Raw genomic sequence first — 13,382 nt, 5'->3', positions numbered from 1 at the left:
TGGAATGGAGCCCTGTGGTTTCTGAATAGCTAGAGGAAGTGCCCAGGAGTGCTGTCCCTGAGTCCCACATGGGGACCAGGAACACAGGCTTCATATTTCTCTGGTCACTTTCCATGGCCCCCACAGACTGCACTGTTCCACTTCATTCTGCTGGGCTCCTGAATGATTCTCACATCCTGTGGGGGGCAGGAGGCACTGGGAGAGTGGGAGATGCTCTGGGTAAATAATGCAAAGCAAGCTGCGCTGATGGCTTCGGGAGGCGGACACTTGTCTACATAAATGGCAATCGCATCCTCTGTGCCTTTTAACTGTCACCAAGGAGAGAAGGGAGAGAGAGCGGACAGAGAGAAGCAAACTCCCGGCTGCCTGTGAGTATCGCTCTTTGTCCTCATGGCTCAGGGCCAGATCCTAGCATCCACATCCTGGAAGGCTGCAAAGCTGAGGGTCGGGATGGGTGCTTTGCAGTTAACTCTAGCTATCTTACTCCCTCTTCTTCAGAAGGAAAGCTACTACTGCCAGAGGAGACAGCTGAGCATTCATTGTGTGCGGTGGTGGGGATGCTGTGGAACTTTTGAGAAATTAGGTACCAACCTAGGTCAGCCTGGTTCTTTAAGTCATCTCTAAGCAACAAGTACAACAAAGAATCTGGAACTTTGAATGGTTTTTAGCCCATGTTCTTTGAGCCATGATAGCAACATAACCAAGTCAGTGGAAATTGATTTCCAGGCTGGTTTCAGGGCACATAGAGCCCTAGAGGCTGTGGGATGGAGTGGGGAAGGAGGAGGCATGCAGGGCTCACAGAACCGGTGTGCCCTGTAGGAAAGGAGAGCTACCAGCATTTTCACATAGGACTCTAGTAAATAAATATACAATAAACAACAAACAAATGGGTCTGATTTTATAGAAGGTTGGGCACTCAATAGTTGCTCAATAATTGGGAGCAGTAAATGATAAGATGCTGCCTCAGTGATCCACTGAGACCCGCATAGTTTGCTTACCCCAGTTTCCAAGGGAAATTCAAGCAGGTGACCTGGGTTTTCCCCTTAATCATCTTCCTCTCTCAAAGGCTTCCAGGGTTCTGCTCCTTACAGATAATTCTCATTCCAGGAAGCAGTGTACCCCATCCAAAACAGAATCAAAGCAAAGGCGATGACTGCAGTGTAACTAGTTGATCCTCTTTGCAGTTGCAAGGGGTGCCAGAGAGAAACAGACTTTTTTGTTGAGGGTCACCCCATGCTCAAGCTGATGTTCTTAAGAGCCCTGGGCAAGCACAGCAGGTATCCCAGAACAATGATCAAGTAGCTTATAGAGGGGTATCTCGATGTTATTGAAGGAGACAAAATTCTGTCTACCTCATCGCTGAATACAGGGTGGGTAAGCTTCTGTGCACAGCTGGTGTGAATAAAATAATTAAAATAAGACCCTCCTTTCAAACCTCCATGCATTGAAGAAATGGCAGAGGGATCTGATTATATTTGTTTTCTCCTCTTATAAATGTCAGTATTCTGTAGGCTTTACCCTATGCTCTTGGAACTTCAGCTTGTGTCTGGTGGAAATTTAGGGAAAGGCTCTGGGGAAATTTGATTCTTGGGTATTTTAGAAGAGTGATCTTGGGGTTGAGGTTGTGGCTCAGTGGTAGAGTGCTTGCCTGGCATGTGTGAGGCACTGGGTTCAATTCTGAGCACCACATATAAAGAAATGAATAAAATAAAGGTACATCAACTACTAAAAAAATTTAAAACAGAAGAGTGGTCTTGATGTCTTCTCAGAGTTCATAAGCATTTCTGGAGGAAGACACCAGGGACACAAATGTACCTTGCAGAAATAGAGAGCAGCCATTGGCACATGGGCTCCTAGGAAATGTTGAAATTCCGCTGCGTTCTGAGTGGTAGCTGAGGGACCCTAGGCAAGAGGGAAATGGGCTTGTTTTTCCAGTTTGGACCAAAGCCATATGTAAAAAACCACTTTGGAGTGGCATGGACTGAGATAAGCCATCTGCTTTCCTGAGTTGATTTCCTTCTTTCCTAAGGCAGGCAATGTTGCTTCTTTGCAGACCCTGATGTTCAAACAGAGAAAACATAGGCAGAGAACTTGCCTGGTGCTCTGCACACAGGCATTATTCAACACATTTTATTTTGGAGAAAATGAAGACAGGCACCTCTCTTGGGCCACAAAGGATAAAGAGTTTGTCAGCCTATATCTGTTTCCACTGTGATTAGCCCAGGGTGTGGAGGCAGATGCGGAGTCTCATCCCTCTTACTGGGAGCCATGTTCTCCTGTGTGGGGTGAATGGGCAGGACCCTAGAACTGTATTTGGGTTGTAGATACTGCCTTCCCAGCGCAGGTGGGAGACCCTGTTGTGGTCTGGGATCCATCTGTGACTCTCAAACTATCATGACACTGGATTGTGAGAGAGAGTATGACACCATCTTGTGCACTTGCTGGACAAACAGTAATAAAAATAATAATACTTAACTTGCTGGGTTGTTGAGTGTTAAATGAGACAATAGATAACAAATGCTTAGTGGTAGTTTAGGCAAAACTGGTTTTGTTTTGTTTTTTTTATAATAGAAGTTGGCAAGCAAATATAAATGTGTTCTTGGGATTTGACTTGGAAGAGCCTTAAATGTAGGCTTCTTAGCAACACCAGGTAATAATACAGCAACTGTGCAATACAAGGAATAATGAAGGGTCACAATGAATTGGGAAGTCAATATTTACCATTGATCTGGCTTATGAAAAAAAATTAGACTACCCAAAGAGTGTGCCAAGGCATATCAAATAGATTCACAATGCCAGGTGTTCAGTATTTATAATAAATTATAAATCAATACATGACATGGTCACAGGATGTTATTAACATCATGAAAAGAAGCAAATAGCTAGAACATAATTCAAATCATCTCAAATCTATAAAAAAAAGCAGATGGCTATAATCTTTTGTAGACTATTAATGTGACTTCAAAAGCAAAAGAGAAAGGGGGAAAGAATTGAGGGGGGAAATAAGGCATAAAACAAACATGTTTAAGAAGGTGGGAGAATGTTTTCTAAGAAAAAAAATTTCCTGGCATAACACTGAAATAAAATGGGAACCAAAGAGAAATGTTAAATTTAAAATGACATAGTAGTTCTTATGTAAACTTTTAAAAATAGCAAACATGAATGAAAGTGATAAGATTCAAATGATTTTGAATTTAAATTTTTTACAGTTTTAAATTTAAATTTTGAATGGATGAGAAAAGCTAACAGAGACAGGCATTTATGCTGACATTTCTGTAGCCTCCTGTTTTTTTTTCCTGAAAGAAATGGGCAACTCAAAGAAAGAACTGCACAACTCCCTCCTCTTGGGGGCACTGGGGAATTAACATCCTTGAGGGACAGATTTGGTGTGTCACCTGCATCATGATGCTGTGGTGTACCGCCTTCTAAACATAGGCAATGCTGTTAATAACAGTAAGTTCCTGCAGACCAAGTGGTGTGGATGGGTCCTAGTGACACTGAGAGATCCCTGCCCAGCCATCGTAAGAAGGGCAAATTGGCACAGGAAGTCTGTGTAATTATGTATATTGTAATCAGGCACACAGGGACAATGTCAAGTGCAAAAAAGCATCCCCAATACCACACATATTCTCACTGCAACTATTTGAATTGTCTCTGGTCAGGACTCACTTGAAAAAATATCAACGTTCCAGACATTGTTTACTTTTGTTTTGCTTAAGTTATGGATTTTTCCAGTCATCTCTTCAATGTAGGTCACGACACATTTCCAGAGATGTGATTAGAAATAGCGGCATTTTCCCATGAGAGTGAAAGTGAAAATCATCACATAAACTTCTGTGTGGCTCCGTGCCATGGAGAACTGTCAACTCAGAAAATACCTAAACCAGGCATTATTTGTTAAATAGGGGATGACTAAGAAATAGTGGTCAAAAACTGCTTCCTTCTTCAAACGCCCATAGGAGTAAGGTCTCCCCATGGATTTTGAACTTTGTTGATTGTGGTGAATTTTCTCCCTTTTGTCTCATGCTTCCATGGCTGTTCCTATCGCAGTGAAAAGATCTCATCAGCTCAGGGGTATGGGTTCTCCACCTTGCTTTCATAACATCAATAATAACAAATGCTAGACATGCATTTGAAATCCAAAGTGCTTTCTACCTGCATCATCTCTCTGCCCTGTTTTATTTTACAAATGAGGAAACTGTGACTCAGAGAGGGCAAGATGTTGGTCAGAAGCTGCACAGACTCCTACAGCAGAACTGGACTCAAGGGAGTTTTCTCTTAAGCCAAATCTGCTCGTTCCCGTGGCTGTGAAGAAGAATGCATCTTACAGAACTGTGATATTGAAAAGTATGGTATTGTAAAGTGCAGCTCCCATTGATGGAGGCAGGGATGCTCTCTAACCCAGACAATGTTGACTGGAGACAAAGAGGCTTCTTGTATGGGAGAGGTAGAACCCCGTGCTGAGACCCTTGTGGGATTTCGTCTCTAGACAGTGAACTCGATTGAGATGGTGAATGCTGTCTCTCTAAAGTGGTCTGAGTATGAGAATGCAATGACATGCTTTGAGCACCTGCCGTATGAAGTATCTTATATTCTCATCACAAGTCTGGGTGGAGCTTGGTAATGTGGGCATTTTACAGATTGGAAATGGCGGTTCAAAAGACTGAGTGTTTGTGTTTCCCCCAAAACTCACACGTCGAGGTCATAATTCATGATGTGATCATACAAGGAAGCAGGCCTCGGCAAGGTGCTTAGCTCATGACGGTAGAGCTCTCAAGATGGGATTAGCACCCCAAAATGAGTCCTCATCTTTTCATCTGCTTGAAGACATGGGGAGAAGTCAGCAGTTCACAGCCTAGGAGGGGACCTCATGAGAACCCACTCATGACCCTAGACTTCTAACCCCTGGGACTTTGCAAAATGAATATTTGTGGCTTATAAACCACCCAGTCTATGATACTTTGTATAGCAGCCTGAATAGACTAAAGGAGCAGACCAGAGTGCTCAACAGCCTTGGCCATGGTCACACCTCCAGCTAAGAGCTGTCCAGGTCCACCCCTTTATGCTTTTCCATTTGCAATGAACATGATCCCTTAGCTAATCCCTTAGCCACTGAGCCCTCTTGCTGTGCCCCAGGAACTCACTAGCAATTAGGCTCTGGGAGAAGCCGAGTTTTTAAATCTCTAATCCTGAAGTTGCTTTAGGCCTGTCTTTCTCCAGGTTTTATCAACACACAGGCAATCGCCAAATCTGTTAGGCATGCGCCAAATCTGTTAGGCATGCTCTCTGAGTCCAGAGCCTTCACTTGAGTAAGTGCCTGCAGAAACCAGACTGCTGCAGTTCAGCTGTGGCCTGCCAGCTGTGGAATCTTGGTCTAGTTGCTTAGCCATTCTGTGTCTCAGACTTACCATCTGTTAAATGGGATAAGAAGAGTCTGGAAGAGCTGTTTAATTGTGAAGATTAAATAAGAGAATTAATGCAAAGACCTTAACATAGCGGTTGGCACATCTAAGTTTATATAAATGGTTACTAATTTATAGATCAGTGAAAGTCCTTATTTAAAGAACTCTGCAATTTATATAAAATCAATTATATGAGTATAAGAAAGTGATAAGTGTGCATTAGTAGATGTGTGTATATGGTATGATGTATACTAGTTTTCCCCTGTAAAATGAGGATAGTGATAGTGCCTACAGAACACAGCTTTAACAGATTAAAACCATCTTCTCCTCTCAGATCTCTGCCTAGAGCTCTAGTCCCATCTCTGCCCTCCTAACCCTTATTATCTCTCAGGTTCCAGCACCCTTGATTTCTGGAACCATTTTACTGCTGCCTGACAAGGTGGCAGATTTGCACCAATGACCTTGGCCCTGGCACCAGAGCAGTGCCCTCTGGTCTGGGGTTAGAGGTGGGGCTCTGAGGCTCAGAGAGATTAATAAACTCCCCAGGTCACCAGAGGTGACCAACTGATAAGCAATGCAGATAAGACTCAAACCGAGAACTGTGAATCCCCAGAGTCCATTCTCCTCCCACAGCCCCAGCCCCAGCCACCTCCTGGAACTTTTTATCTTTCTGTTGCTGTGACATCAGCCCTCTTTTCCTATCCACTGGAGGGAGTCTATGGCCTTCCCTTTGTAGTTGTTAAAGGGCACTGTGCAGAGGACCCGAGTGACAAAAGTCTTCAATGAGATTACATTTAGATGTGGGGCCAAATCTGAGAGCTAAGCTCTTGCCCCAATTCCCTAACCTTGTTTTAGGGTGCTATTTGGTGCTGGAGATGGAACCAAGGACCCAGCACATGCTAGTCAAGCTCTACACCCCTGAGCTACACCCCACTCCCACTCCCTCTCATTAAAGAATCTGACTAAACAGCACTAAGTCTCCAGTAAAAGAAAAAAAGAAAAAAACAATTTCAGAATGGTGGGATTTCTACTTTGTAAACGGATGAGTTTATGAGACAGGGAAGAGAATTGCAGATGAAATAATGGTTCCTGGAAGAAAAAGAAAGGAGCTGACAAATCCTCTAAAGTCAGAATGTGAGGTACTTTTTCCTCAGTTAATGATTTTTGTTTGGATTGAATTTCTACTTAAAAAAATTAAGATGTTCAGAGTTGTTTCTGGTTTGCAGGAAAATTGAGTGGGACATACAGAATATTTCCCTATTTCATCTCTTCCTCCAAACAGCATTTTCCCTGTTGCTAGTAAACATTTTTACTGAGCATGGGCTGTGCCTGGGCACCTAACACACCACCTCGTGCGTTCTTCCAGCAGAGCTCCTTGGAAGGTATTTCCATGCCTGCTCACCTTTGTAGAAGCTGTCAGGAAGCTCCAGAAAGGTTGGTGGTTGAAGGACAAACAGTAACTGAAGCTCAAGGTGCTCCTTGACCTCAGGTCTGCCTGACACTTCATAGAGTACTCTTGTGAATTTATTTCATTATTCATGCCCTTCCAGGTTCCTGGTGAAAATGTGCACCTAAATCTGCTCAATACCATGTTTAATAAGTGTATTAAGAGTTAAAAAGAACTTAGAGAATTTGTTTTTCTTTTGAGGCAAGATATCAAAGTCATTCATCTGATTTGAAACCTCTCATGGCTAGAAACTTCTTCACGGTCTTAGTTGGAAGCATATCTTCCATTGTATTTATTTTTGCTCTTTGAATGCACAAAGAACATGTTTATCAAGAAACCAGTTGATTCAGGGTAAAAGCAGCCAACCAAATTAGATTTATATAAATGTGCTCAAGGGAAAAGAGAGAGAGAGAGAAAGAGAGAGAGAGAGAGAGAGAGAGAGAGAGAGAGAGAGAGAGAGAGAGAGCACCTCCCAGTTCCAGAGGGATCGGTGGGTTTGAAATATAAATTATGGTTCATTTGTTTCCTGGAAAATAGTGTAAAAATGTTAACACTATTTTTCTCATCAAAACAGAAATGAAAGTCTAGAGAGGTTAAACGAAGTCTCTAGGGTCCCAAGGTTTGAAGTAAATAGCCCTGCGTGAAATAATAGGCAGCACCATGGACAGATACAAAGCACTTCGTGACTGTCCACCCCTCAGCATGCAAGGAAGAGACTCACATACACAGCAGTGGGGCTTGGATGGTCCTGTGAGCTTCAGGTTTGTAATCCCTGGCAATGGTAGGTCCCATGGAGGCAGAATTTCCATCCATCTCCATGGTCTGTACAAACACCAGCCAGGAGCCTGGGTCAGGTTCTGGGCAAGTGTCTGTGGCAGAGGAGTCTCAGAAGTGAAATCCTAGAGCCAGAGAATGGAGGCCAGAGGCACGGGATGGTAGAAATGGGTCAGGATTCAATGGTGGGAGAGGACTGTTGTTCCCAAGTCATTATTATCTCAGGGACTCTTGTGGCAGAGATGTGATGGACTGCTGGTTTGGGGTGTCTTAAAGTTAGAAAGTGGGATTCAATATAATGTTTAGAGGACCAAGTGTCATTGATTCATTGATTCATTGATTCATCATTCAGCAAACCTCCACAATACTTCCTATGACCCATAGCCTGTGATTTACCTGGAGAATGCAAAACACATGAGCTGAGCTGAGGTCTCTGCATCTCTCTCTCTCTCTCTCTCTCTCTCTCTCTCTCTCTATATATATATATATATATATATATATATATATATATATATATATATGTGTGTGTGTGTATGTGTGTGTGTGTGTGTGTGTGTGTATATATACACACACACATATATACACATACTCATGATTGAGGGTTGATCAGGAGATCTGAGCAAGTTTATATCTTCCTGAAGCATATGGGGTTGGAACTGGAGCTGGACTCTGACTATCATTGAAATAAAGTACTCAGCCAGAAATGTAGGAAGTAACTGGCTCACTGTGCATGCACAGCACACAGCAGGGGCAGCATGTAAAATAGTGTGGAGTGCAGCTGCTGCAGACACACATCAGATTATGTCAACAGAAGCCCTTTCAAGGACCTGGAGAGGCATAAGCCATTGCTGTTATCATAGTCTACATCTCCCAGCTAATATTTGCCAAGCTTGGGGGCATGAAATATCAAACAGCTCCAGAATGAGCATAAGATTCTCTGTGGCTTTGCACTAAGAGCCTTCCGAAAAGGTCTTGATGGAAAATAATCTGTGAATAAATGACACAGAATGATTTAAAAAGAATAACCAGGTCCTATCCTACAATTTGGAAATATTTCTTTTGGTGGAAAATTGTATGTGTTTGTTTATTTATTTCCTAAGGCCTTTCATTTTTGGCTATGTTACTATTTTATTACTATTAGAAAGAAGCAACTGATCTCTGAGAAGCCTAGCATCTTTTCTTCATCTTGCACATCTCATTCTGAGTCTTCAGCTTGTTGAATTGCATGTGCTTCCCCTCAGTAGGGTAGGCTGAGACTGTTAGAATACACATTTTAAAAGGCATTTCTCATAGTCACACACATGGTCCAAGCCATAAAGAATGATTATAAGATTTTACTACATCAAAATTAAAATTCTTTTAGGTTGGAAGAAAATCATAACCAAAATTAAGTCAAGCAAAAATGAAGAAAATGTAACATGTTAGTGTGGATGGAATATTAATGTATTAAGACTCTTGCAATTAAATAAGAAATAACTAGAAAAGCATACACTGAACAAGTTGTTCATAAAAGAATACATAAAAATGGCAAATAAACATCTGTTCAATCTCATTAGTCAAACTAATACTTATAGAACTGGAAAAGATTTAGTCAAATCCAGTGATTATATGGCAAAATGAGCAGTCTCCCAATTAAGAGTAAAATTTGGTGAAACAATGTTCTAGGGAGAAATTTCGCAATGTAATTTTAAAACACTAAAATGTTTATATTTAGAAAAATCTATTCTGAAGAAACTATAAGATCAATGTTCTCCTTTTTAAGAATTTTTGTTGGAAAACAAGTATGCAGAGATGGAAATAAGTGGTAGTATTTTTAAAAATTTGTTCTAATTAGTTATACATGATAATAGAATGCATACTGACATATCATACATAAAAGGAGTATGACATCTTATTCTTCTGGTTGTACATGATTTGGAATCACAGCAGTCATGTAGTCATCTATGCTCATAGGGTAATAATATCCAATTCATTCTGCTATCCTTCCTACCTCCATACCTACTCCCCTCCCTTCACTCTCTGTATAATCCAAAGTACCTCTATCCATCCCTAGCTGCCTGCTTTATTGTGAATCAGCATCCATATATCAGAGAAAACATTAGGCCTTTGGTTTTGGGGATTGACTTATTTCACTTAGCATGATATTCTCCAGCTCCATCCATTTACCTGCAAATACCTGCAAATTTCACTCTTCTTTAAGGTTGAGTAATATTCCATTGTGTATATATACCACATTTTCTTTATCCATTCATCTGTTGAAGGGCACCTAGGTTGGTTCCATAGTTTGGCTATTGTGAATTGAGCTGCTCTAAACATTGATGTGACTGATTTTAAGTCCTTTGGTTACAAACTGATCAGTGGGATAGCTGGGTCAAATGGTTGTTCCATTCCAGGTTTTCTGAGGAATCTCCTTACTGCTTTCCATAATGGCTGCACCAATTTGCATTCCCTCCAGCAATGTAAGAGCATACATTTTCCCCTACATCCTCGCCAACATTTATTGTTTCTTATATTCCTGATAATTGCAACTCTGACTGGAGTAAGATGAAATCTTAGAGTAGTTTTGATTTGCATTTCTCTAATTGCTAGTGATGTTTTAATGTTCTAAAGAAATCCTAATGCAGAAATCCCTCCTTATTCTTAAGGTGATACCTTCCAAGACACTTAGTGGATGCTTGAAACCAAGAATAGTACTGAAACACCTGTATACAATGCTTTTTCCCTATACATGCATACCTATCTATGATAAAATTTAACAGATTAATTAGGCATAGTAAAAGATTAACAGCAATGACTAATAAATAAAATAGAGCAATTACTGTATTACATAAAATAAGGGTTACCTGAACACAAGCACTAGGATATCATGACAACTGATCTAATAACTGAGATAGTCACCAAATAACTAAGAGGCAGGTGGCCTATAGTGTGAGTACACTGGACACAGGAATGTTTCCTGTCCTGAAGGAGATGGAACAAGGTGCAAGTTTTCATCATGCTACTCAGAATGGTGCACAATTTGAAACCAATGAATTATTTACTTCTGTGACTTTTATTTAATATTTTTGGATCCAGGTTGGGAGTCACCAAAACATTGGAAATTGAAATTGCAGATAAGTGGGAACTACTGTAACCAATATTTATTGAGAGGTGATTTTATACCACTGTTCTAATCCTTCTCCAAGTACTTAATTAATTATCACAAAATTCTTCATGATAATACTATTGTTATGATTTATGTTTTCAGTTAAGGAAAATAAGATTTAATATGCGGGCAATTTATGCAGGATAAATATGAGTCAGGGTCTGATTCTTGAGTCTGTCAGCTCTAGATCCTGGCAAGTCAGCCCCTAGGGTTCACTCACCCATTCTCCCCATTCATTTTTTTTTTTTTTTTTTTGTAATGGGGATTAAATCCAGGGGTGTTTTTGCAACTGAGCCACACCCCCAGTCCTTTTTATTTTTTGAAACAGTCTCTCCCTAAGTTATTCATGCTGTCCTCCATCTTGTGATCCCCCTTCCTCAACTTCCCCAGTAGCTGGGATGACAGGTATATATCACCATGTCTGGCCTTTCACATCTAATAAAAATAAGAGTCAGGTTGTGACTCAGAATCCTTCAACTCTTGATCCTGAAGAGTTGGCCCGTGGGATCCAGCTACTTTTCCCACTAATGTAAGTGGAAACTGAAAATGATCCAAATGTTCAAAAATAGTGGCACACACTGTGAATATCATTAGAAATCACATGACGAAAAAGACAAACACCATGGAAAAGTTACTCAGTAATTACGCAGTGAGAGCCTGAACTTGCAAAAAGAGTTTTGGTGTGAGATGTTTTGGTTGAATTTGAAGCATGTCACTTGCAAGTCCCTTTCACTTGAGGTGAAAAGGGTTTCACTCTAAGTCCAAAATTTGAAATAAGCTGAGTAACTTCAAAATTTAATTTCCAAAATTAATTTTGAAAGCTACAGGACACCAGGAATTGTAAACCAGAAGTTTTACCACGTGGCCATGATATTTGAGCTGAGGAGTGGAACCCTCCACAGCCCTTAGTTTATGAAGTGCAAAGGTGCAATGATGCAATGATTTTTCTCCTGCTGTTAGTTTGGTATTAACTGTCGCTGTAATCTAGAGTCTTATCTTAAGTCCCCGTCACTGCTACTCAGACACTCACTGAAAAATGTGCACTCAAATAATAACTTTAAAGTGGGATTGGATCTTACAGCAGACCTTGAAGTAACCTACAAACTGCTATGCATTGTTCATTTAGCACAAAACATTCTGAAAAAGGATGATTAGAAAGATTTCTGAGAGAAGAAAAGCATCTTCCAGCAGGTTCACCTTGGACAAAGGCTCAATCCTTGATCCAACTTCAGTCAGGCTCCCCAATTTGTCTTCTTGTTTGGCTTTATCTAGATTGCCGACACTAGTTTTAGCAAGAAATCCTGATAAGCCAGTTTGGTAACAAGTCCCCATCCCATGTATCCAATCAATTTCATCTACTTCTACCTGTGGCATCTAATCAAGTTCTGCTTCCTCCCCACCCTTGAGACTAACCACATTCCTCTCACTAATTTTTCATCCACTGACCCTCTCACCTGTCCTTTGGCTGTTGTATTTAAAGTTGAGTTCAGTCTCTCCCCTATTGCATTAATCTTCTATAAAATCTGTCTTACCACTTTTAATGAGTTCTTGATGAGTAGATTTTCAACACCTTTAACATCACAAAAACTGTCAAAAATGGGGAGCATAGAGAAATGTCAGCAATTTAGTGTCAAAGTGACACCATTGCTAATTACAGTGGATGTTGATTTACTTCTGAACTATTCATGGGGAAATTTGTCTTGAATTATGAGGCTTTGGACTATGGAAGAATCAGAAATCATACCTTGCTTACCATAATTGTTTCCTACAAATATAGGAAATATTCTGGAAGACTATGTGCCAGAATTTGGGGTGGTGCCATTCTAGGTACCTGTTTTGGCAACACAATTAGTTCTTACTATCTGCAGATTCCATGCATGCAAATTATCCTACTCTGCCCTCTTGTTTCAGCTCTCATACTAATAGCAAGTGTCTTGTTTTCTGTATATTTAATGTGACATTCTTTACAATTCTGTGCTTTTTCTTGGTGATTTTGCCATTTAAAATGTTCCCCTAAAATGAAGTGCACACGTACTATCTAGGGCTCCTAAGCACAAGCAGACAGTGATGTGCCTTATGGAGAAATATGTGTTACACAAGATTCTTTCAGGCATGACTTATGGTGTGAGTGAATGCAGATTTAATGTTAATCATTCAATACATATTATATAAGGTGTCTTTTTAACAAACACATAAAAAGTCATGTATTGATTGGTTGAAAAAAAAATACTCTCGATCACTCTCCAGGAACCTAACCCTGTATTTTCCCTGTGAGGACTAGTATAGTACTCATTAATTCAGAGTTCATGGCAAATTTTAGGACATAAATAGTTACTAGAATTACCTGTATATTACTTATGTAATAAAAAATGCATTATTTCTGAAAATCAGGTTATATGTAGAGGTGCAGGTTCACCTGAAGATGGAATCCAAAGGAAAGAAGATGGTTGTTGACCGAGCCTAGGAGGACTGTTAGATTGTATCTCAGAGGTCAGTGCTATTACAGTTATCTCTCAGTTGGGAGTGAGGCTCAGGGGTAGAGCTTGTCTCTGTCAAATGACGAGTGAAGTCAGTTCATGAGTATAAATGTATGCCTCTAGTGCATTCTACTAGT

The 13,382-nt window shown here is 40.5% G+C and overlaps 1 protein-coding gene across 4 annotated transcripts in view; it reads left to right on the top strand.

The window, feature by feature from the left end:
• The window catches only part of Ddc (dopa decarboxylase), a 98,222-nt gene that overhangs the window by 8,608 nt on the left and 76,232 nt on the right, over nt 1-13,382 (top strand). The window contains exon 2 of one of the 4 annotated variants that reach the window (XM_047561318.1): nt 13,160-13,258. The exons of the other annotated variants lie outside the window; for them this stretch is intronic. The gene's annotated coding sequence lies outside the window, so the exon portion shown is untranslated. The remainder of the gene's footprint in view (nt 1-13,159; nt 13,259-13,382) is intronic. 4 annotated transcript variants of the gene reach the window in all.

Source organism: Sciurus carolinensis, chromosome 8 (assembly GCF_902686445.1).
Source record: "Sciurus carolinensis chromosome 8, mSciCar1.2, whole genome shotgun sequence".
NCBI classification, from domain to species: Eukaryota; Metazoa; Chordata; class Mammalia; order Rodentia; family Sciuridae; genus Sciurus; species Sciurus carolinensis.
The sequence above is the reverse complement of the archived record's forward strand: the minus strand, read 5'-3'. Positions and strand labels throughout refer to the sequence as shown.